Genomic DNA, 13,580 nt, shown 5'->3' on the forward strand with positions numbered 1-13,580 from the left:
GCCACAACGGATCACTGTCCGCTCATGTTATTAACTAAAGTAAAATATGCTCTTCGCCTCTTCCGCATCATACTTCAGTGTGAGTCAAACAAGGATCCAGAAAATCTACACATAATTATGTATGCATACAGGTTTGTGCATATTTACACTGTGTTTTTATAAACAAGTTCCATAGTGTTTAAAATTCATTTGTCTCTTGTTTATTATTGTATAAATGTATGTAAGACACCTAACTTATTTTATAAATGTACAACAGACCTGATATATTTTTTTTATTTCTACTGCTCTGTGTCTGTTATCAATATAATTTCCTCTTTTTATTGATGATACATTGCCAGACTCTTCGTGAAAGCTGGGCTGTTGAGTGATTATAAGTCTGGGCGAAGTACTACTACTACAGACTTATTTTAAAAAAATGTAAACACAAAAAAAGGGGTGTGCTCAGAGAGACAATATCATACATGTATTTTTGACTGTTAGCTAACATGGACTAATTTAGCTCTTCAACAGCTGGATGTGAATATCCCTGGAGTTTATTATTACTTTTTAATATGGTGTATTGCAACTAGAGGTGGGGTTAGTTATTTAGTCTAGCTAGGATTTAATTTCCCAACCTCTGACTCCAGTCTGGCATCACTTAGCAGAGGGTGTGGCTAAACAAAGCTGAGTACACAGAGTTGTCAGTCAGTGACTTACAGTTCAAATTAAGAAGCAGAGAGAGAGAGATTCCAGCAGCAGGAATATAGCAGAAAGGCATTGAATTTCGCATCCCCTTCAGGTAAGAAGTGATTTTATTTCTTCTTTAGTTTTATAGCACCTAAAGCAACATAGAGAATGTCTATCAGTCTTGTTCGTCTGTAGGGAAAGGGGAATTTTGAGCAAGCAGATGAAACTACATCTAAACCGATCCAATATAAATGAATGTTTTTGAATTATCTGTCTGACAAGAAGGTATTAAAGCAGTTTCTTTCCAGGATATGTTGGGACAAATGATTTCATAAATCACTTTAATTTTCCAATGAATTATTTTAAATCACTTTTAGGGTCCTAAGTATAGCGTATATGGAAAGTGTCAGTTTACAGGAACAAAAGCTGGTGATAACCACTATTCACTGACTGCAATCTTCAATAAGTTATCTGTTTTTATTTTATTTATTGCTGTTAAACTTACTTTTTATCCAGAGTATGATGCAGATGAAATAAAGAAAATCATCATTAGACAGAAAAGAACAAAAAATTCTTAGTAAAGTTTAAGACTAATTTCTGCAGATGAAAAAATATATAAACATAGTTACCTCCAAATAGCTGAATGACATATAATATAAATTACAAACCTTGTGTGTCATTTACACCTGTAGCATAAATACAATGTACAAGAAAGCAATATTCAATTTAAAATAGTATGTATGTTGGGTTTTGCATTTTAAGTGTTTTTGGAAAAAGTAGCCACACTTTGGTGTAGTTTTTTAATTACCCAGCATTTTCTTAATAACGTCACACTTTTGCTTTTGCTTGTATAGTTCTGATACTGAAACAAGCAGCATACTACAAAACATGATGTACTCCACAAGAAAACTGCATCTCAGAAGGAAAGCCACTGTTTTATGCATACTGGTTAGGGTTATCTAACAGTGTAGTACCTTGCGGGCGGTTCTGCACAGGTTAGGGCGTGTCCACAGTGATTGGCAGGTCATCTTACATCTGACTGACATATGTTACAAAAACACCTGTCATTCAGTTGTCCCACTGCCCTTTTAATGACATGATAAACCACTATTTTTACAACATTGAATTTCATTCCGTTTTTGTCCGGTTTCATCGGAAACGTGAAACTGACAGCTACATGACAGCTAATCTGGCTTCAAAAGTCGTGGGCGTGTTAGGGGCGGGGTTTGCTACTGCACATCCTGCGAGGTACTACACTGTTAGATTACCCTGGTTAGTAGTTCTAATAATTTGGAGAGGGTGATGACAAAGCTATAGCTGTGAAACCAGAGTCTGATTGTTTTATATTGTTGCCCTCTGTATTTTCAGTAATAATTGCCAGTTTTCTAGAATACAATTATATTATATTACATTATAAAAAGTGTGATTATGATGACTTTTAGCTTCTGAGAATATTTCTGCTCATTAAGTGAATATAACAGTTGCAAATACCTTCCCCCGAATTACCCTTCTTTTCTATGCATAGATGAATTTTCCTTATTTAATCTGCATCATACTACAGACAAAAAGCCAGTGAGTTCAAGCAGTGTGAAAACAACTGGCATTTTGTATGACACTGTGATGAAAACCTACAGGAAAAAATAATAGTTATTTTCCTTGTTAATGTACACACTGCAGTAAAATATTTGAATATTCCATGTTACTGTACACACTACAGTAAAGTACTTGAATATTCTGTGCTAATATATACATTGCAATAAAGTACTAAAATATTCCATGTTACTATACACACTGTAGTAAAGTATTAGAATATTTCATGTTAGTGTACACACTGCAGTAAAGCATTAGAATATTCCATGTTTCTGAACACACTGCAGTAAAGTATTAGGATAAGCTGTGCAAGTGTACATACTGCAATAAAGTATTAGAATATCCTGTAATAGTGTATATACTGCAGTAAAGTATTAGAATGTTCCATGTTAGTGTACACACTATAGTAAAGCATTAGAATATTCCATTTTACTGTACACATACCTCTCAACTGTACAGATTTTCACAGAATGTCCAGATTTTTGTGTCACATTTTTGGTCTGCTTGTCATAAAATTGAGGTTTTCTGGCAAATCATTGAGGGTTGACGTCAGAAAATAATGACAGATATTTGCATTTCAGACTTTATACTCTTCAGAAAGTTCATGCTAATACAAAACCTATTATTCTATCTGTTTTCTAAGTTTGTTAGAGCAATATTTTAAAAGTTCTCTAAGTTTGTTAGAGCAATATTTTAAAAGTTCTAAAAGTGCCCCTATTGTTGGGCCTGTCCAGATTTCTTGCTCTGAGAAGTTGAGAGGTATGCTGTACACACCGCAGTAAAGTATTAGAATATTCCATGTTATTGTACATACTGCAGTAAAGTATTAGAATGTTCCATGTTACTATGCACACTGCAGTAAAGTATTTTAATATTCTGTGCTAATGTACACACTGCATAAAGTTTTAGAATATTCCACATTACTGTATACCCTGCAGCAAAGTATTAGAATATACCGTGTTACTGTGCACACTGCAGTAAAGTATTTGAATATACTGTGCTAATGTACACACAGCAATAAAGTATTGGATAGTCCATGTTACTGTACACATTGCAGTAAACTATTACAATAGTCTGTGTTAGTGCACACACTGCAGTAAAGCATTATAATGTTCCATGTTAGTGTACACACTGCAGTAAAGTATTAGAATATTCCATGTTACTGTGCACACTATAGTAAAGTATGTGAATATTCTGTGCTAATGTATACACTGCAGTAAAGTATTAGAATATTCCACTTTACACTACACATTGCAGTGAAGTATTAGAATATTCCATTTCAGTGTACGCAAGTATTAGAAGCAGTGACCTATCCCTTTGCAGATGTACTGCATGCAAACTACACAAGGTAAACCTATTGTAACATTGCTAAATCTGAAAAAAATGTATGCTGCCAATAACTTAGACAGCAGTAAGTACTCCAAGCAGTTAGTGTGTTAATTGCAGTTTTAGCCTCCTTACAGACATCGATAAACTGTTCAGCCTATTACATTTTTCAGTGCTAGCTGACAATACTAGAAAAATAAGTAGACAAAGCAGCATTGGGTGTGAGGGGCCGCAACCCCTTTATAAACATATGTAAACTCCTTAGAATGAAAAAGAAAATAAGCTTCGGAGTTATTTTAAGTCTTTATTCATCAGCTAAAACATTTATGCAATAGTTTAGAATTCATCGATACAGATGTGGAAACAAGGGAATCTTTTTTTTTTTTTTTATTGCACCAAGTTTGCTACTTCTGGTTGCTGTAGAATGGAATATCACTTTTTGTATGTGTGGGGGATGGGTGAGAAAACCAGTGTGCTTAACCTAAAAATGCAGTTTTGCAGCATACAATTTCCATCTTGAAAACATGCCAAATTATATTGCTTCCAAATGCAGAAGACTAAATGTAGTAGCAAAGCACCAAAACCTTAAGTAAGGTGGCTCTTATATCTGATGCATGCAATACTTTTATTTATACAAAAAACAGAGGTTGTTTCATACTTTTAGACAAGATCTTTAAGGGTCACAAGCCGTCTTACAGATATCAGAGTCACCTTACTTATGATTTTGGCGCTTTGTTTCCCAGATTTATTTGGGAATTGGGTTTCTGCTACTGCTTAAAGTTGCTTATGTGTAATGACATCATCTGCTTGTTTTTTCTACAAAAATCAATTTAAAATTAATAAAACAGATTGTTGCACATTTTCTGTTTTTCAGTAAATAATGGCAGTTTTGCAAAATTTAGATAGAAAACTTGCATGAATTAGCAGGCAAATGCCATACAATGCATGATGCATAGGTTAATTTTTGAAGGGTACTTCCCCCCCATGTTAAATAAGCAATTTTCAAACACATGGGTTCTGAAAAAAAAACAAAACATAAATTGCACTAGAAAAGAAATGAACTGTGTCAAAAATTAAGGATGGCTGCGATCGTTAGCTATCTGTTCAGTTAAACGTGTCTTTTATGGAGATATAATTGAGAAATGGTTGTGGGTGTTAGATGGATGATATAGATGGATGATATAGGCAGATAAACAGATAGACAGAGATATTGAGATAGTTTGTTTTCATTTATATAAATGTATAATTGCTCATATAAGTGATAATTCAATAAAGATGTTTTGTTTATAAAAGAGCTATTGATACAGATATAATTACATACACAAAACAATCAACCTTCAAATCATTGACCTAAACCTCCCTGTGGAGGAATTCATTCTGAGTCTGAATAATAATTATTGGAGTTTGAACAGAAGGGGAGGAGTTGTTTCTGAAGTTGAAAACTGACTGAGCTTTTAGGGAAGAACGTAATCAGATATATTGCTGAAGTCTTGTTATATGTAGTACAGAAGGAGATGGTTGGAGGTGGCATCATTTCAATGTAGACTAAGTGGCTGAGTGATAATGGGGGGCAGCTTAGAGGAGCAAACAGAGTGGGCCCACCTGCACAGGACTTTACATCAACTCAGAAAAAAATAACTGTAAGTAAAGCTCAGTGGAAAGGTAATTGGGGAACATGATGGAACCTAAGAAATTAAGGTAAAGAAAAGTAACGTGGAGATATAGACAAGGGTACAGGAGCTTGGGACATCAAAGTATTGGCAGATTTAGAGCTGATATTCAGCTATGATATCTCCCTATTTAATGCTAACTCACAAATCTATACAACATTTAAACATTGCACACACCTTACAAATTTCTAATTCGAGATGGACATAGCTTTCAGGGTGAGGTACAGACTGTGCCATAAACAGCAGAAAAGTATCTTGCCCATAAAACAGGGATGGATAGTGGTGAGAAGAAGTTTTTTACAGGACATACTAGAACAAAAGGGAACAGTTTTGTTAGAAAATTGAAGACAAATGGGGAGGGGGGAGACAATGAGATAAAAGGTAAAAATTAACTAAGAAGCATAGGATACCCTGAGGTGCAAGTTAGTTGCACTCTGCTCCTTAGTGCCTTAACACTGTAGCTGCAGTTCACTGCACACTGTTTCTTGCTTTGCTAATTAGCACCATGGCACATCGCAGTTTGATTATACTAATCTAGGTGCAAGAAGAAAGTGATTTACCATACCAGTGAGAAGCCAGGTAGTGTGGTATGACTGCAGCAGGAGAAACCATAAATATTGTATTGTTCTTGTGTCATAGCAAACAGTTGTTTATTAGAAACACATTCTTCTCCATGGATTAAAACGGCATTAGATGAGTCAGTCCAAAACACTTTTTGATAATTTGTCTTTGTTTCAGTTGTTAACTGATGCCACCTGCATTCTACCTTTTGTTTTCAACTTCCAGTACGCAGACACAGAATGATGTCAGCCCATTGCTTGTGAATGTCTCTAAATATTAACAGATGCAACACTTATCTGGAAAATCACAAGTAATATACATGCTTTTAAAATTAAGATTGTTACCAAATATAAATAATTTAGTCACTTCTGGAATTCAGAACAGTGTTTAGTGACACTGCACTGCTCATAGGGACTAAATGGGAATTCAGAGAACATGTTCTGTTTTAGGTTCATAGGTTCATAGCTAGGTACTAGGCTATCTGCCCAAAGGCATTTATAAGCCTAGCCCGAATGTGTTGGCTTTCGCCGCCCCCTTAGATTAGTTCCCTGTGCCTCTGTCCAGCAGAGCCACGGAAGTGATCCCTGGGGTAAACGTTCTGTTTCCCATCCACTCGTCAAGGTTTCTCTTGAAGAGTGTTAGCGAGGAGCTCTGCCTAATGTCGATTGGAAACTTGTTCCAAAGCATGGGAAGTCTCTGTGACAGGAATCTATCCCTCCAACACGTCCTATTTATTTTTGTGGTGAGGTTTAGATCCCTAGAGCATGTGGCTTGAAGGGATAAGCTTTTCTTTAGGTGGAGCATGTCGATCAGTTCTGGGTTGGACATGGCCTTGTATGTCAGGCAGAGATCACCTCTGAGTGGGCGGTATGCAACCGAGTACAGCTGGAGTTTCTTCAGTCGAGCTGCATAGGGCATCTGTTTGAGGCCAGTGATCCTCTTGGTGAGGTACTTCTATGGTCTTTCCAGCTGTTGCAGGTGTCTTGTAAGATACATCCCAAATGGGGCATTGTACTCTATGATGGGTCTGATGAGCGATGAGTAGAGGGGCACAATGACCTCTTTTGATCTGGATGTGAACCCTTTTGTGATAAGGTGTGCCACATAGAAGGATTTTCTAACCACCAAAGGAGAGTTTACTATCTACTTGGATCCACAGATCCCTTATTACGTCTTCCGTATTTAGTGGACTACCACCTATGTGGTAGTTTGTGGGTACTTTGTTTTTTCCAAAGAGGATGACTATGCAATTTTTGGCATTTAGCTTGAGGCCATGATTTTGACACCAGGTGTCCGTCTCAGTGAGACCCTTTTGGAGGATGCCTGTGTCAGCCGGAAAGCCAATTATAGCCCCTAGTTTGCAGTTGTCTGCAAACTTGGTCAGCCATAGTCCTCCTGTGTTTGCCTGTACCTCTGAGAAGTATATGCCGAACAGGAGGGGTCCTAGGACTGAACCCTGGGGAACACCACTTGTAACCGATTTAGAGTCAGACCTAGCTCCCACAACACTTACCATGTGGGTTCTGTCCGTGAGCCAGTTGGCAACCCATCTTTTGATGGAGGGGCTTATGTTCAGGCTGGTGAGCTTGTCTATAATACCAGAATGGGGAATGGTGTCAAAGGCCTTTGTGAGGTCTAGGTAGGCTGTGTGTACCACCTTTCCCTCGTCTGTAGCCTTGTAACTGTCTCAAAGAAGTCCACCAGGTTTAGGAGGCATGATCTGCCCTTAACAAAGCTGAACTGGGTAGGGTCCAGTGTTTGGAGGTTCCCAATGTCTCTTTTAATGAGTTCCATGATGATGCGCTCCATAGCCTTGCAGACCAAGCTAGTCAGGCTTATAGGGCGATAGTTCCCGGGGTCTGTTGTGGCTCCACCTTTGTGGAGTGGAATAACCGTTGTTGTGCGCCACTCTATGTGTATGTAACCTGTGGAGAGGCTGAGTTTGAACAGTGTGTTTAGGTGAAGGGTTAGTTCATCTTTGATCTCATGTAGGACGCAGCCTGGGACTCCATCGGGTCCCATTGAAGCTGTGTTTTTGGCTTTGGAAAGGGCTGTTTTAACCTGAGTGTCTGTGATTTCAGGAGCTCTACATTCTTCTGGTATGGTTATGGGCCCTTTTGGGGGTGAGAGAGGGGTGAGAGAGGGGTGAAGTTTGCTCTGAACCTATCTGCCAGGATGTTGGCAATATCGGTCGGCTCAGTGTATTTTGTACCATTCTGCACTAACTCCGAGCAGATCGGAGCATTGCCATTTAGATTCCTGACATAGCTAAAGAATGCCTTGTGGTTATCTTTGGAGTCCTTGGCAATTTTTCTTTTGAAACTCGCCTTGGGTGATTTTATGAGGGATCGTAGTTTCTTGCTGACACTGATCAGGGATGTCTTCCCTTCTTGGGATTTTATTCTTTTGTGTACTAGTTTCCTCCTTCTATTGTATAGCTTGTTTATGGCAGGGGTCCACCAGACTGGTTTCCTTTTCTTGGAGGAGTGAGTCTTGGTTTTACTTGGGATAGCATGATCCAGGCATTCTTGTAGGTGCCCGTAGAATGCATTAGTAAAGGATTTTGCAGCTTGGACAATGTTATCCTTTAGCATGGGGGCTTTGAAACTTTCCACCTCAGTCTTAAGTAATGTGAAGTTTGCTTTTGAAAAGTTTTTCATGATGGTTTCCTTGTACGGGGGTGGGGGCGGAATGTGGATATCCAAAGTGATTTGTTTATGGTCAGATCTAACCAGTGAGGGGTTGACCCCCGGTGTGAAGCACTGGTTGCCCATGTTGGTGATGACCAAGTCCAATATGTTGTCACCTCTGGTGGGAGTGTTGACCAGTTGATCCAGGGAGTTTGAGTTTATAAGTTCTAGGAAATGTTGAGCAAGGGAGTTAGTACTTGAGTAGTTCTCCCAATTAATGTTTGGGTAATTGAAGTCACCCAGTATTAGGGTGTTTGGTAGGACCTTTATATTTCCCAGTGTTTCCAGAAATGCAGAATGGGGGTCCTGGGACATGGTGGGTGATCTGTAGCAAGCTACAATTTGAATTGCAGTTTTGCCCATTGTGAGTTGCACATGGATGATCTCTGAAGCATCATGATGTGCCACTAACCTGGAGGTGTGGGTATCCTTGATGAATATGGATACGTCCCCGCCTTTTGTATTTCGGTCCGGGTTCTGTGACCGAAATGTATGGTATGAGTTGTAGCCTGGTAGTGCTGGGGTGCTCTCTGGAGCTTTAAACCAGGTTTCTGTTACTGCACATATATCAATTTTCTTCATACTGAGGAGTGCCTCAAGTGTGTGCATTTTGAGGTTTAGACTTCTGGCATTGAGTAGCATCGCCCTCAGTTTTTGTTACTTGTGCTATTTATGGTGGTGGGTTTGTCTTTTGAGCCTTGCCTAAAAAAGGCACCATAGGGGTGGCAAGAGCCTTGGCCAGTATTCGAAAGCCTAAGGGTGACAGGTGCAAGCCATCTCTAGCGAAGCAGCGTGGCTTGTCGAGCATGTCATCCCAGGTGGACAGACACTGGATCCCCTTTGAATGACACCAGAAACTTAGCCAATTTTTGAAATTGATAAATTTTTCTTTATACTGTGGTATCATTCTTGGTGAGGGCAGGATGTTACTCAGGGTCAGGGTCATACCGGACTGGGCTACAAGATCAGAGAGCTCTTCCGTGTCTCTTTTCATGTAGTCTAGGGAGGTACAGCTCAGGTCATTCACACCAACATGGACAATGACAGAGTCGTATTTGTACTTGTTCTGGAGTGACCTGAGTGCTTGTGTTAAACTTGATTTTTAAGTTGGATCAAGATAGTAGGAGTTAGACCATTTACCTTTTCAACAAGGGGCAGTGATCAAATGTGTCACAAGTTAACAGTAAACAAGCACTTCTAGCAGACCCTAAACAAGCAATACACCATTATTTGCAATCACTTCATTTATTCCAGGTTCATTTCATATTTTTTATTTCCTTTGCTAGCTTGCCTATTGTTTGCATATTTATTTATTGCTTTCCAATTTAGTAAGTACAATGGAAAATATTTAAGTGAATGTATGTATTTATGTATGTATGTATGCATTTATTTATCTGCATTTGATTACAGCAAAAGTTCGACTGGGTCATGCAAGACCCCCTCTTAGAGGAGGCCTGGGTAGAATAGCTCTGGGAAAAAATAGATGAGCTTAAAAATAAACAGGCATGTGGCATTAAACAAATGTTGGTACTGTAAGAGCACACAGATTAAAAATAACATTAATGCATTCAGAGTGTTGTTGTTGTGTCTTTCGGCTTTTCCCGGTTAAGGGTCGCCACAGCGGAACTCCGGTCCGCTAATGATTGGCAGTTGATTTTTACGTGCTGAGTTGCTAGCCCTAACACACAACCTTCAACGAAGGTACGCCCATTCACGCATGTCTCCACGCAGAGATGCTCTAGCTGATGGAAGACTAAAAAATGTCAGTGCTGAAAACTAAAACAAAATAAAAAAAAAAAAAAAGAAAGAAAGAAAATCTCATTTTCAAGTACAAGCTGGGTGGCTTCATAGTCTTTACTGACTTAGAAACACTAAAAACTGAGTGTAGACCATACAGCTTTATAAAAAAAATCAGAAAATGCAAGAAAAGCTCACATAGTGTATTCAGAACCAAACAAGCACACTGCCTTTAAATCAGTTTGAGTGTTAAATTCACAACAGTACATTCCAGGAAAAAAACTCATATAGTTAAAAAACAGGCTGCTGAATGTTGAAAGAACTAAGCTGGAGTTGTAGCAAGAGCTTCACTTTATTTGAAATAAAATAAAAAACTTTGTTTAGCGCTTTTGTCCCTGTAAACAGTAATAGGACTCCTTCAGAACCAAGATTAGTTAAAAATGCACAGTTTGAGTATTTAAAAAGACTGCTATGTGACATTGAAAACCATCAATAAGATGAAATAAATTCACAAAAATGATGAATCTAAATTAAAACATCTAACTGAAACTTCCTGTGAGGTCTAATGCAGTCTGAACCAAACTTGTAAAGTAATCCAATAGAAGCTTGTGCAAGTGCAATATAAAAAGTCAAATATCTAGGAATGCAATTAATTATATAATAAATTCAAAAAATAAATAAGTATAAAAAACTCCTACAAAAACTAGTACATTTTGAAAGATACATCTTTTTACATATAATAAAAAAAAACAGTGCAGTGAAAAGGAATCTAAAAGGAAATGCAAAATAAAAATACATGTGTGTGATTAATTTAAAAACAAGTAAACAAAAGACTTTTAAAATTGATTGAAGCTATGCACCACTGAAGTTTTAAAACTTTTAGCTTTAGAGCAGGAGTAATAAAAATACATTCATTAATTTCTAGGTATGCTGAAGCATTCAACTGAATTTGCCAATACAACTGTCTTTTTTCCAAAAGAACTTCCCAAGCACCCCACCCCGTTCATTTCTTGAAACAATTTCTAAAATGCCAGAGTGGAATCTACAAAAAGTTGTGCAAGAATAGAATGTTTATAAAGTGAACTACTTTCATTTTGTCTCGTCATATCATAATTATGTTCATAAATCCTCTTTCTAAGCTGTCTCTCATTTTTTCTGACATAGAAACTTGCGGAAGAGACAACATGCAATGTAGATTACACCTTTAGTTAGAAAATTGCCAAATACAAGTTCAACTTTAGAATTACAATAGTTGTCCAACAATATGGTTTCTTGGTCTAAAATATATGAACATTGGGAGCAAATACCACATTTTCTAGTGCCTAAAGGTTCCTTGGGGTAACCCAATGGTAGTTTCAAAAATGTTTTTCAGTTTTTTTTTCTGTCTTGTAAACAATTTTAGGTGTCTCCCCAGAGCAGTAAATATAGTTTCACCTGCCTTAAAAAATTTCCAATTTTTTACAACTACTTCTTTGATTACTTCGAAGTGTGAGTTATATTTTACTAAAAAGCATTAGTAAACTCTGTGTGTGGTGTAGTTGTAGAGTTCATACAAGGCTCTAAAGATGAACCAAGTAAGGGAAGGTATTTTCTCCCCCAGCCCCCTGAGACTTCCTCTTTAATAGATGATAAAAACTCATAAGGGAATACTCATAAGGGTATCCCCTTTCCAGAAACATGTTAAAATTTTTTTCAAAAATTCATCCTCAAATATTTCTGGGGTACAACACATTCTGGCAGCCTGCATTAGTTGGCCTTTGAAGATGTTTTTCTTACAGTGTTGTGGATGACAACTTGAAAAATGTCAATAGTGATTCGAAAAAGTAGGTTTTCTGTGTATTTTTGAGAGAAAGCATTTTTGTTTATAGTCCTTCCATAAGTCTATGTCCAGAAATACAATCTGGTCATGGGAGGAATGATGGATAAATTTTAAAAATGAAGTAGAGTTGTTAAGGAATTGAATGAATTCTACAACCTGTGTGTTAGGGGCTGTCCAAAGGATGAAAATGCCATCCAGGTAATGAAAAAACAATTGCCAACAGTCATAAATGGAACTGAATATCAGGTTCTTCTCCTACCAGTACATAACCAAATTGGCGTCAATGGGGGCACACGTGGCCCCATAGCTACACCTTGTGTTTGTTTAATGTAATCTCCCTCAAAAAAGACGAAGTTATTCGTTAAAATGAGTTCCATCAAAGTGGTGATGAAATTAATCATGGAGTTTTCAAACGTGGTCAGGTCAAGTAAAGCAAGGTGAAAATATTCGAGGCCAGTCTCATGAGAATGATATTGAATAAGTTGTTTACATCTACTCTGAGGAAACCACAATCGTCATTATATACGTGTTGGGTGATCTTAGTGAGGAAGTACCAGGAGTCTTTTAAGATGTGCTTAATCTTAGGTAGACAATCTATAAGTAAAAGGACCATGAAAACTGCCAGGGGGTACATTTTAGACCTCTTGGCTAACACAATCAACCTCTAAGGGGTTATTAGAAATATCTTTGTGGACCTTGGATAATATAAAGGCTACTGGTATCAAAGGCTGAGGGTTAGAGGGGAATTTGTAAGTATCAACATTTATAACCTCTTGCATAATTGAGTCTTCTAAGAATAGGTCAGTTTTCTTGTATGCAATAAAGATTTCATTACGGGAGACTGTAATGTAGTTGTCTGAGTCAGGTAACTGACTGGAGATGTGACCCACATAATCAACCTATCAGCCAAGACAATTCCTCCTCCTTTGTCAGGCTTCATGATACACAGTGAGTCATCTAATGTTGAGTCTTGTAGTACTACTTTTTCAACAGTGGTCAGGTTGTATAAAAATGCAAACAAGTGGATGAAAGTGAATGAAAATGCTTTTCACAACTTTTTTCAAAAATGGAAATTATTGTGGGGGGAGGGGGTTATAAGTACTTTTTTCTAGACCAGTGAAGTGTTAAAATGAATGTTGTTGGTTGACGTGAAGGGATGAATCTGAAAATTGAGCCTTCTAGTGTACAGTTTTAGTTCCAAAATGAGATCAGTAATATCTAACTTGAAATAGGGTATAAATTTAAACCCTTTGCTAAAAAGGAAAAAATTAGCTTTAGTAATAGAAATGTCAGTGAAGTTATAGATTTTGAAATCTTTAAATGACAACATAATGCCACCATGTGATGAAGTGATATGTTTGCTGTCAAGTATTAAGTTATTTATTTCATCGTCCGTAGGGTAGTCAACCAAATAGATGGAAGTTATTTCTTTCTGCTCTTCCCCTGTCCCCTCCTCCCAAGGTTCCCCTAGTGTGCCCATGGGGAAACAAATTGTCATTTCTACCATTTTTTTGAAGTATA

The 13,580-nt window shown here is 37.6% G+C and overlaps 1 long non-coding RNA gene across 1 annotated transcript in view; it reads left to right on the forward strand.

Moving 5' to 3' along the window:
* The first annotated feature begins 718 nt into the window (after positions 1 to 718).
* LOC122802915 overlaps positions 719 to 13,580 on the forward strand; it is a 363,052-nt gene continuing 350,190 nt past the window's right edge. The window contains exon 1 of the long non-coding RNA XR_006365005.1: positions 719 to 778. This is a non-coding gene — a long non-coding RNA (uncharacterized LOC122802915). The remainder of the gene's footprint in view (positions 779 to 13,580) is intronic.

The sequence above is a fragment of the Protopterus annectens genome, chromosome 5.part0, assembly GCF_019279795.1.
Source record: "Protopterus annectens isolate FY-2018-M chromosome 5.part0, PAN1.0, whole genome shotgun sequence".
Taxonomy (NCBI): Eukaryota; Metazoa; Chordata; order Ceratodontiformes; family Protopteridae; genus Protopterus; species Protopterus annectens.